Below are 11,769 nucleotides of genomic sequence, written 5' to 3' on the forward strand. Positions count from 1 at the left end.
TAATCCTAATCAAACCAACCCTTGAACCCTAATTTTATGTAAACCTAATTTCCAATCTATTTCACCGTACTTATAATCAATAACAAATATTAATTGATGGATCGAAAGATGAAGTTTATTAGTTGTTATTGATTCATCACAAATATTAAGCGATGGATCGAAAGATGAAGTTTTAATATTGGAACAAGTGAATATAGACAAGGATTGCGAAACATGAAAATAGTCCAGCAAACCTTGAGACAATAATGTTTCGAGCTTCAAGGATTTCAATAGCAATCAACCATGAAAATAGGCGTGGTTGCTAGAGAAACACACTCACTGAGACCGAAAGGAGATGTGATAGGCTAAAGAGAAACTTGTCTTTAGAAAGAAGGTCTAACATAAAGTTCTAGGTTTAAGGTTTGATTTGAGAAGGGTTTATCACCATGACGGACCAATAATCCCAAGGCTCTTTTATTTTTATTATTTTCTTTTAATTAAAAATCCAAACTTTATAACTCAAAACTCTTTTCTAATCATTGTTGAAAGTTAATTGAATTCCTAGCTCCCTGTCGGAACGATACTCTTTGTACTACTTCGGTAGAACCGTGCACTTGCGGTTTTATCTCATCAATACCGAAAGCGATTTGACCCTAGTAGCAAGAACTTAGGAGATGAAATTAGTAAGACTGAGTAGTAACTCTGCTAAACCTAGAATGTAACTGGTTAGTAGTTAAGGAAACAAGCGACTCCGGGGAATAAACCTAATAGAACCATTCTCTTCAACCCTTAGGTAGAACTAGTACATGCGAGAGAGGGTGTGCTATGAGTGTCCAAAGATTTATAGATGGGCAGATCTATAGGAACCTTGGCCTTCATTGCCTTGGGAAATCTTGGAAAGCCAATTTAAGTCTATGCTTTCAATTACATTAGAGACGGTAAGACCCCATACGTAAGGATCACCGTGTGATCAGCAGGTGCAGTTTCCAACCTTCTAGGTTAGTCACGTCCCAACGGCCTCATCACTTGTATAGTCTACCTAAGATAAATAAACGCGACATGACTGTTATTTATTATTCAACAATATAAACAGAGGAGATTCGAAGAATCCTAAACGATGCTTACTTTTCTGCAACAAAAAACAGGTAAACTTGCTCTGTTACAAACAGATAAAAATTGCAATTGTCTAACCCTTATCTTTTATTATATCGTTAACTTACAAAAATAAGTAATGCGAATTATTTGGACGAAACGACAATCATTGTGGATACGATACTCTACTTATCATTTTATTATTTGGTAAACGATTTGGTACATTTGCCTAATTCGTACATCATTTTTTTAGCCCACATCAAAGACCTTCCTCCACCTTAATGCCCATACTTATGTTATAAGCTTGCGTTACAAAGCTCGGCGGACCATTACAACTTTTTAAAAGCTATAAAAATGTAGCTTATAAAATTAATATTTTATTCCATTTACTTGATTTACTATTACTTTTTGAAGTAAAAATCTGTAACTTAAGGAGTAAAAACAGGAAATAAAAAAATCTGTAATTCTAGTTTTTTCGAAACATAGCAATTTTAGGGTTTTTTGAAGTAATTCACGAAGAAATCATGCAAATCCGCAAAATCAAGAACATTTGAAGAATTGTGAAGACTTAGGAATACCAAGAATGAAGATCCAAAAGGCCTCAGGAGACTTACAAGAGGGAGGAATTATGTTCCCTAGTTTCGAGGCAAGTTATTTGAAGACGAATACCTAAAACGACGGAAAATCGGAGAATTTGGGCCAAGGAACTGATGGCATGCGCCTAGCACATGAAAATATGCATAGGGTGTGGAATTCACATACCATGCGCCTAGGTCATTTTCCATGGCCTAGGGCATGATTTGATAGGCACTCTCATGCGCCCCGTGCATTTTCCATGTGCCCTGTGCATGCAAAAATGCGGGGCGCAAGCGTCTTTTCCTGCTTTTATTTTGGATAAAGCCCTCACTTTTAGCCCAAAATCAGGTAGAAACTCTCACAATAAATACTAGCCTTCCTCATTCAGAATTTCTCGTTCAGAACTGTGGCAGTTCAAGAGGAAGGCAACTTTAAAGCTTCAAGAGAGTTTCTATCTTCTCCTTGATTTTCTAGGGTATGTTTTTATCTTTAGTAATTTGTTTTTAGTTATCATGTGTAACTAATTCTTTTTAGGTTAGAGTTCTAAGATGAACCTCTCTTTATTTTTGTTGGATATTTATTTAATTTAATGTCGTCTTTTATTTTATTTATCTTTTGTTTGCTATTAAGTTTTATTTTGGAATTATTTATTTCAAAGGATCGTAACCCTATATTAGGTACTTAGGTTGCGATAGGGCCTAATATTGTTATTACTCTCTTGATGCTTATATCTTGATATTTATAGCATTATACTAATAACTATCTGTTTAGAAAGTAATTAGTTAGTAACTAGCGAAAGATACTGAAAGCGAGTTGACCCTGGAAAGTGACATTAGTAAGACTAAGTAGTAGCTATTTGATAGATGGGCAGACCTACAAGAACTTTGGCCTTCGCTGCCTTGGGAAATCTTGGAAAGCCAATTTAAGTATATGTTTTCCATTACCATAGAGGCGGTAAGACTCCACACGTAAGGATCGTCGTGTAATCAGCAGGTGCAACCAGACTTAGAAGGGATAGACTTAGTTAACTGAGATTTATAGACCCCACACGTAAGGATCGCCTGTGATCAGCATGTGCAGTTTCCAACCTTCTAGGTTAGTCACGTCCCAACGGCCTCATCACTTGTATAGTCTACCTAAGATAAATAAACGTGACATGACTGTTATTTAATATTCAACAATATAAACAGAGGAGATTCGAAGAATCCTAAACGCTGCTTACTTTTCTGCAACAAAAAACAGGTAAACTTGCTCTGTTACAAACAAATAAAAATTGCAATTGTCTAACCCTTATCTTTTATTATATCATTAACTTACAAAAATAAGTAATGCGAATTGTTTGGACGAAACGACAATCATTGTGGATACGATACTCTACTTATCATTTTATTACTTAGTAAACGATTTGGTACATTTGCCTAATCCGTACATCATTTTTTTAGCCCACATCAAAGATGTAATATCCCGCCTGACAGTATCGGTATATTACCCTTTGACTGTGTCAGAGGAATTAAATTCACGGAAAAGTAAGTTATTGAAAATGTTTTATGACATGTCAGCTTTTTACGGGAAAAGTATCAGTGTCGGATTAACACGCTTAAGGCAAGGGCAAAATAGTAATTTCACGTGGAAAGGATATTTAAATGGTTTTTGGGCAAAATATCTCATTATCCCAATCTCTTTCTCTCTCTAAGTTGGAAGAAACATTTTCTCTCCCTTCTCTCTCTCTTTCTCACGCCAATTTCCCTCCCTTCTTCTCCATCAATCTTCCAAATCTTCTTCCTCTTCATGGCAAGTGAAATGATATTACTCCCTCATGATCTCTTGTACAAGTAGAAGCTTGATTAAGGTTGGATTTCCCTTTTCCACCTCTCATGAAGTTCATCCCATCTCTTCTCCTCTTCACCAATCTTTCATGAAACTTCATCCTCTCATGAAGTGTTTGGAAATTAGGGTTTTGGTGAAGGAATGCTTTGGAACGGATTAGTGATGAGCTAGTAAAGATCATGATGACAAGGTTTGCAAGAAAAACATCAAGATAGGAAAGGGTTGAGCAAAGGAAGTAAATGGGACAAAGCTAGGGTTTTAGCTTGATTGGGCTTGGAACTTTGTGATGCTTCAAGAACATGTTTAGGTGAGTTCCATAGCTAGTTTTCCTACCCTTTGGGATCATGTTTATGCCATATTAGTTTATTATGAAAACTATGAAAGGTCTAGGATTATGTAGTGTGATAGTTGCCCCTTTTCTTGCCATGCATGCAAAACATGTTTATACTTGCCAAATGAATGTTTTATAAGTTTCCAATGATCAAATATGTTCCAAAACACATAGAGACACTTGGTTTGAGGTTTTTGGGTCAAAAATACCATTTTTAAGTGTTCTGGACTGTCATAACTCGCCACGGCAAGCTGAAACTCCAAAAAGGGGGTCCTGCTCGCCCCCAACTCGCCACGGCGAGCTACCACTCGCCTCCCCAGCAGAATCACTCGCCTAGGCGAGTAAGACAGTGAGAAATCTCACTGTTTTGCTTGCTTCGGGCAGGCATGGGGATTTGCGACGCGGTTTTCTCCGTGGTGTCTTTTTACGAATGTAAACCCCTCAAACCAAGGTCCTAAATGATGATTAAAGGAAGCATGATTCTTATGATGTGAAGCAAGTATTAAGCATGTTGGTAAGGCATGGCATTTGAGAGAATCATGTCATGAACGGGGTAGCAAGGTATTCTTTAAGCAAAGGAAAACTAGAGCCTCGACATAGTTGTCGAGAACTAGCTAGTTAGCATGAATTCTTAGAATGACAAGACGCGAAGTATAAGATCTTCGCATATGTTTAAGAGTGTTTAGCAAGCATGTTAAGCCGTGGTTTGATTAGTTAATCTCCACCATGATTAGGAATGAACAAGTTTAAGTTACCGCTAATCGGATCGACTCAAGGGTCCGAGGTAATAAGCAAGCAAGTATGAATATGTTTAAGTACACGTATGACAAGACTATGATTATTATTAAGTAGGTGGCATGTCTCTTGCTATCCACGTCAGGGGGATACAAGAGGTTCTCGATCTAAGGGGAACGATTCAAACCGTAAGGGACCCGCATGTCACTGAAATTAACAAGACATAGGTGCTCGTGTCTCTTGTTATCCACGCCAAGGGGATACGGGAGGTTCTCGACCTAAGGGGAACGATTCAAGCCGCAAGGGACCCGCACGACACCGAGGGAGTCCGATGTACGTACATCGGTCATGTATGGGATTGTTCTCGGGGTTACTCCCCCCGGGGCTCCCCGTAAAATGAACCAAGATAATTGTTTGTTCAACGCTAACATAATAATGAATGAACTTAGATACGTTCATGTATGATATGATTATGATTATGTTATGTTCATGATTATGCAAGAGTGAATCCATGCAAGTTTATGTTTAAGAATAAGAGCATTAGATGCTACATGATAAGTACAAGGCATGGATTAGAGCAAGTAAAGAACATGATACCGATGACGATCTTAGGTTTTCCCTAATCGTCCGGTTTAGAATCGTGCCATGATCATGTTATGTTTAGGCCTCGATACGTAAGCGTATTCTTGGCAATGCGGTCCTAGGTTCCCTCGGCCGCCATGACACGTATAGGAAGTGAAGCCTATAACAAGTTAAGATGAGACTATGACGGCCCTAGTATGCACGACCGTCTAGTATGCAAGTCCCCACACACGTATAATCAACCGTCAGGTTGTAATGTAGACACGTGGTGACCGTAGGTTTCCCCTGAGGTTACCTATAGCCTAGGATTTAGGGGAACTCACTGAGACATTATGTCTCATCCCAATCCTTATTTGTTTCAGATAAACAGGTTGGATATCAAGGTAGTAGCCGGATGGATTTTCAGCAAGAGCTCGTTCGTACAAGAAGCATGAAGAATATGGATCTCAAGGATGTACATGTTTTAAATTAGATAAGATATGATGTATTGATAATGTACGAATGCGTTTTGTTGTATATAAATTCATTCGAAGTTTTTATGTTGTATATTTTAATGTATCCAGTACTAAATTAAACGCACGTGCCAGACTTTCTAGATACGTCTGGTATGGGTGTTACATTTGGTATCAGAGCAGGTCAATTCAGACCGTGCCTTGGGTCATTAAATTACAACAAAGGAAGTGGGACCATTGGGTTCTAGGTAAATGTTCTAGTTGTTGTTGTTAGTTGAGCCTGATCAACTCAATTTAGCATTCAACGATTAGAATAGATGCCTGAGAGCTGAATAGGACCTAGGAAGAACGAAGTATGTGATGAAGTAGTTTGATCGTGCCAAAAGGTGGCCGGTGAACTAATCAAGTAGAAGTGTGAATCCTCCGGGAATGTAAGACATGTTAAGAAGGAACGTTCCAACAATATCGGGTAAGATGTTATTGATACTTCGTGTACCCATAAGTGAAGAAGTTGGATATATATATATATATATATATATATATCTAAGCATGACCGAAGATTTCGGTAAGAGTGGTTGTTGGAACGGGTTTATGATATTTTGGAATGTCAGTATAAGGTTACAAGATAGTTAGAAGTCGACGTATGTTGACGGACTCAGCAGGCTCTCAGGAAGGGTATTATATGGATGAAGTTAAGGACATGTATGTTTGGAAAGTTGCGTAACTGGCAGCGTAATGAGGTAAGCTATTCGTAGTGGAGAAAGATTTATGTTGTTAGAAGGAAAGTCACAAATGTATATGCATGAGGTATGAAGTAAGAAGTTAAAGCGGTGCAAGGTTATAAGAAATCACAAGGTTCACAGATTATGTGGAATTATGACGTATCTCTCAAACCTATGTTTTGCTTAATTGACTTGCTAAGGCTCATTATGAATTCGAACTATAAAGTTTAAATGATTTTAAAAAGATTTACACGTATGGGTGATTGAGGTTGATATTCTGAAAATTTACGGGTTTTTCTAGGAACCGGGTTGCTACGACACTCGTAGAGTGGGCTAGACTTATTAGAGTCTAGGTTTGGTGGCACGTATGTGTTATCAACCCATTCTATGATTTCCGAAGCAACGGTCGGGGCCAAAACTTAATATATATTTATAAAGTAGAAAATTATCAACGTCAATGACCCGTGCGCTAGTTTACGAAGTTTTCTTTAAAAGGAAAATCAACGAGCAAGCATTGGTATGATTAAGCAAAATATAGTATGCGAGAATGCGAAGGTACAAGGTTAGATGTTCAAGAAAGATATGTTCAAGTACAAGACAAGTGTAAGGTTGTGACGTTGGTTGCAACATGGAAGATCTCAAGAAGTAAGTAATCAAGTGATAAGCATGAATTGAAGTCTCAATTATTCTAACGGATTAGAGTAATGGTTTAAGCCAACCGGTGGGAATCAGAGTAGCGCCATGGAAGCTAATCGTTAATCATGAAACATGGATTTTAGTATGAAAGAATATACGGTTGGTAACCCAAGTTTAACAAGAATGCATCGTAAGACAAGTGAGTAGTTCTCGATGTGATACATAAGTATGAATGTTTATATAGTCAGCATTGGCTAAGGTAAAAGTTTTAAGTATGTGTCTTCACCTAAGTAAGAGGAAAAGGTATTAACGCCCAAGCGATAACTGAATGAAATTATATGGAGGATCAAGTTAGGTGTTCCTGAAGAAGAGGAACAAGTTACCGTCTAGTGGGCCAAGGATCGTCTATGGTCTGTGTTATGCAGTAATACGTGTCTGAACTACGTATATCAGTTGAGAAGGTAAGAATCCACCTTCAGAGTTAAGCATGTTATCATGGAAGGAGATGCAACTCTCGAGTTTGTGCAATGAAAATCATACTCTCGTATGCAATACTTGTTGAGTGAAAACGATACTTGTTAAGACATGTTAAGTCATGATTTTATAATTTTTAAAAGTTAAGATTGGTATTAAGGAACTTGGGAACGATGCTTATTTTAAAACTCGTGGAATTATACATTTTCGAAACTGATGTGATACGTCGTAAGTAATCTCACTTAAGACGTACAAGCTTCAGGACCAACTTGTCGTGGACAAGTTTGGGGCGAGTTGTTAAATCTTTTTCAAAATATAGAAACTCGTCTGGTGGTTCTGTGCTACCATTACACAATCAGTTTTGGAAATAGTAAAATCTTTTTAGTCATGTGTATATTCGTTCCAAGAACCCGAATACCAGAACTTAAGAAAAATTTCTTCAAGAAAGATTCTAGAACAAGTATCGTTAGTGATGACATGCTGTCATTACGTAATTTTTAGGACTTATTGTGACATTTTGATAGAGTTCTCATGCAATTTATACTGTTCTGGAGTGCAAAAAGCTCAAATATTGAAGTCTGTTCGAAGGAAATCGCGCCACGCCAATTTCAAGCCGTGCTGCGATTTTTGAAGCAAAATTACATCCTCCCTGTTTGAGGGAAATCGCGGCACGCCTATATACATGGCGCGGCGCGATTTTGACGGGTCAGACCCATGACTTCTATAAATACTGCACTCAATCTGAAGAACAAGGGTTACGATTTTGGAGAGCAAAGTGCGATTTTGAGACATCAGAGACGGCTAGAAGGGCGATTTCTTCATCCTTTTACCAATTCATGTATGTTTTAATTATTTCATTGATTATGCTATTTGTAAACTCGATTATGAGTAGCTAAATCTCTTAGAGATTAGATCCGCGATGAATCTTTGTAACCCTAATTGACACATGTTGCTGTGAAACTCTATTTTGTTTATGAATTCAATTCTAGTTTATTCAATTCAATTGTTCTTAATGCTTTTTATATCTTGATCACATATAACTTGATTTCGTGAGAATGAATGACCACTGACCATGGCTTTCGACTTAGACCTAATTGAATTGTTCTAATAAACAGGGTTAGTCTAGGAATAGATAATCGTTTGTTAGTGATAATAGGTTAACGTTCGGTAAAACCTTCAAGAATTATTAGACCACCTAAGGAATTAGGGGCTGTAGTTTAAGAAGAGGGTCCTAACTCAAGGGATTGATTAGGGCTAATTTGTTAATCATCGTAAACTAGAAGAGGGTTCATAACAAATAGGTGCAGTAGACCAATTAGGGGAACTTAGAGGATTCGACGGATCTGATCTCATCTTTCTCTCCATATTTTCTTAATCAAATCTTTATTCTCTTTTATTTGATTTCATAAAATCAAACCAAATCTTCTGCCTAGTGGCAAACTAAAAATAAACTTTACACATCCTAATTATATAACGAAATTGAATTATTGAAGTTAAAAACAGTCCTCGTGGGATCGATATTTTTACTACTTCGATAGTATTTGGTGCACTTGCCAGAGATCTATCAGTTAGCATTTAACAAGAGGCGGTACTTGAAAGTATGCACATGTTATGGAAATGACAATGTTAGTATGAAGACAATATCCTACGGGATACACGGAATTGTGTTAAGAGTATTCAACGTATGTGCAAGTGGAATTACTGGAAAGTTTCAAGAGCATGTGAACCACGATGTTGATTATTAGATTGACAAATGAAGTAACAATTTAATTTCACTCCTTTATGTCAAGCTATATGAGATACCCATTAGTTCGGGTGCAATAAGATGCAATAAGATGCAATGAGATTGCAATGAAATCGGGAGATTTCCTAAGGCTCTGAAAAGACATAAGAGATTCGTTGAATCGTTTATATGAGTAATGCAAGTAAGAGGCATGTGTCTCGAAGGGACAGTAAGTAAATTGATGAATGAAGTATATGTTTAACCGATAAGATTATGTATGTATGAAAAGATGTTTAATGTTGCAAGTAAGCACTGCAGGGCAAACCTGGTTTCCGATAGGGTTCCAGTTAAAAGGTAAATCCTGAGTGTTCATGTTTATGTTAAGATACCTTTTATGAATGGTTATGCTAAGCGGGTAAGATACGAGTCCGAGACAATACGTCTATGTGTACCAAGGAATATTCTAAATCATGATGCAACAAGTTAACTCTAATTTCTGAGGGATATTAAGATTAAGAAAGCTATATGCTTATGTATGTGAATCAAGAAACAAGACGAACACAAGCAATGATGAACTTCTTGGGAATGTATGTGTAGAATAAGTATGGCTTCGACCTAAGATGGTAAATTTTGTCATGATGATTGGTAGTCGATATCTAAATTTCGAGGACGAAATTTTTTTAAGGGGGGTAGAATGTAATATCCCGCCTGACAGTATCGGTATATTACCCTTTGACTGTGTCAGAGGAATTAAATTCATGGAAAAGTAAGTTATTGAAAATGTTTTATGACATGTTAGCTTTTTACGGGAAAAGTATCAGTGTCGGATTAACACGCTTAAGGCAAGGGCAAAATAGTAATTTCACATGGAAAGGATATTTAAATGGTTTTTGGGCAAAATATCTCATTATCCCAATCTCTTTCTCTCTCTAAGTTGGAAGAAGCATTTTCTCTCCCTTCTCTCTCTCTTTCTCACGCCACTTTCCCTCCCTTCCTCTCCATCAAGTGAAATGATATTACTCCCTCATGATCTCTTGTACAAGTAGAAGCTTGATTAAGGTTGGATTTCCCTTTTCCACCTCTCATGAAGTTCATCCCATCTCTTCTCCTCTTCACCAATCTTTCATGAAACTTCATCCTCTCATGAAGTGTTTGGAAATTAGGGTTTTGGTGAAGGAATGCTTTGGAACGGATTAGTGATGAGCTAGTAAAGATCATGATGACAAGGTTTGCAAGAAAAACATCAAGATAGGAAAGGGTTGAGCAAAGGAAGTAAATGGGACAAAGCTAGGGTTTTAGCTTGATTGGGCTTGGAACTTTGTGATGCTTCAAGAACATGTTTAGGTGAGTTCCATAGCTAGTTTTCCTACCCTTTGGGATCATGTTTATGCCATATTAGTTTATTATGAAAACTATGAAAAGTCTAGGATTATGTAGTGTGATAGTTGCCCCTTTTCTTGCCATGCATGCAAAACATGTTTATACTTGCCAAATGAATGTTTTATAAGTTTCCAATGATCAAATATGTTCCAAAACACATAGAGACACTTGGTTTGAGGTTTTTGGGTCAAAAATACCATTTTTAAGTGTTCTGGACTGTCCTAACTCGCCACGGCGAGCTAGAACTCCAAAAAGAGGGTCCTGCTCGCCCCCAACTCGCCACGGCGAGCTACCACTCGCCTCCCCAGCAGAATCACTCGCCTAGGCGAGTAAGACAGTGAGAAATCTCACTGTTTTGCTTGCTTCGGGCAAGCATGGGGATTCGCGACGCGGTTTTCTCCATGGTGTCTTTTTACGAATGTAAACCCCTCAAACCAAGGTCCTGAATGATGATTAAAGGAAGCATGATTCTTATGATGTGAAGCAAGTATTAAGCATGTTGGTAAGGCATGGCATTTGAGAGAATCATGTCATGAACGGGGTAGCAAGGTATTCTTTAAGCAAAGGAAAACTAGAGCCTCGACATAGTTGTCGAGAACTAGCTAGTTAGCATGAATTCTTAGAATGACAAGACGCGAAGTATAAGCTCTTCGCATATGTTTAAGAGTGTTTAGCAAGCATGTTAAGCCATGGTTTGATTAGTTAATCACTCCACCATGATTAGGAATGAACAAGTTTAAGTTACCGCTAATCGGATCGACTCAAGGGTCCGAGGTAATAAGCAAGCAAGTATGAATATGTTTAAGTACACGTATGACAATACTATGATTATTATTAAGTAGGTGGCATGTCTCTTGCTATCCACGTCAGGGGGATACAAGAGGTTCTCGATCTAAGGGGAACGATTCAAGCCGTAAGGGACCCGCATGTCACTGAAATTAACAAGACGTAGGTGCTCGTGTCTCTTGTTATCCACGCCAGGGGGATACGGGAGGTTCTCGACCTAAGGGGAACGGTTCAAGCCGCAAGGGACCCGCACGACACCGAGGGAGTCCGATGTACGTACATCGGTTATGTATGGGATTGTTCTCGGGGTTACTCCCCCCGGGGCTCCCCGTAAAATGAACCAAGATAATTGTTTGTTCCACGCTAACATAATAACGAATGAACTTAGATACGTTCATGTATGATATGATTATGATTATGTTATGTTCATGATTATGCAAGAGTGAATCCATGCAAGTTTATGTTTAAGAATAA

This window comes from Medicago sativa, chromosome 1 (genome assembly GCF_051527215.1).
Source record: "Medicago sativa cultivar Bolivia chromosome 1, Bolivia_mono, whole genome shotgun sequence".
In the NCBI taxonomy this organism is placed as follows: Eukaryota; Viridiplantae; Streptophyta; class Magnoliopsida; order Fabales; family Fabaceae; genus Medicago; species Medicago sativa.